The following is a 1184-nucleotide window of genomic DNA, read 5'->3' as shown; positions in this document are numbered from 1 at the left end:
GCCAAGCAAATGCAATCTTTGTTAATTATAGTTGTTGAGTGATAAAGGTATTTAGATGTTTAAGAATAGTATTTTGTTTGGTCGATGAAGCTAAAAAAAATGTGAAATAGGTCTACAAATCGTAAATTAAGTAGGTTAATGATTTTATTAGTTATTTCGTGACATTTAGAGTTCTTTCCCTTGACCATTCTCACTAATTTAGGTTGTTTTTTTTTTACGAGCAGTATAGCCCGACGTTGCCCGGAATTAAGTTAGGATTATTAAGTTAATCAAGCGCTTTGTTTCAAACCAAACTAAGTAACACCGACATCAGATTTGAGCGAAATCCGTTGAAATTGGTAAACGTTTTGCTGAAAATGGGTTGCAGACAATTTTATTGGGAAATCCCATAAGGAATTGGTTTATGGATTTTTCCACTCATCGATTGTTGTTTTTTTTTTATATATTTTGGAGAACTTAAAGCATTCAACGATCTCATGAGTCCTGAGTAACGCTGGCATCAAGTTTGAACAAAATTGGTAAAAGTTATGGTTGAAAATGGGGTGTTGAAAATTTTTGAAAATGGTTGAAAATTTTAGTGAGAAATCCTACAAGAAATCGGTTTATTGATTTTTCGTCCTGATTGAATGGAAAACCCTATAAGGAATCATTTTATTGATTTTTCACCCCAAATAGGACTTAACCAAACACAACATTGCTGATTCAAAAAATCTATATTTATACTTTAAAGTTGGTTTTCACTCCCAACCCACTTCTGCAGAATCAGCGTCGCGATGGGAACGCATGGATTGGGAGTTTGACCGGCAGGGGTGATCAGGTTGTACATGCTGGCCCTTTCGAAACCACCACCCCATCATCTAACCCTCTTGGCCCATGGGTTGGGACCCCTTCCAGCAAGGAAAATAGAACACCCAAAAGAGCTCCCGATCCTCTGTGTTAGAAGAGGTTATGTTCGGATCACAACTAAGCCTTAACCTAAGCCTAAGCTAACCTAGTAAAAGGGGGCTCAGGAGCCTTAAAAGGCAGCGACTAATCCTAACCCCTCCTAAGGGATACTATTGGTCAAGGCTGCATCGAAAATATACATTGGAGAAGGTTGCCTCAGAGATCTGCATTGAAGATCTGCATTGGAGAAGGTTGCATCGAAGGTTTGCACGCTATTATATATATATATATATATATAT

The sequence above is a fragment of the Octopus bimaculoides genome, chromosome 5 (assembly GCF_001194135.2).
Source record: "Octopus bimaculoides isolate UCB-OBI-ISO-001 chromosome 5, ASM119413v2, whole genome shotgun sequence".
NCBI classification, from domain to species: domain Eukaryota; kingdom Metazoa; phylum Mollusca; class Cephalopoda; order Octopoda; family Octopodidae; genus Octopus; species Octopus bimaculoides.
This window is presented reverse-complemented; position numbering follows the sequence as displayed.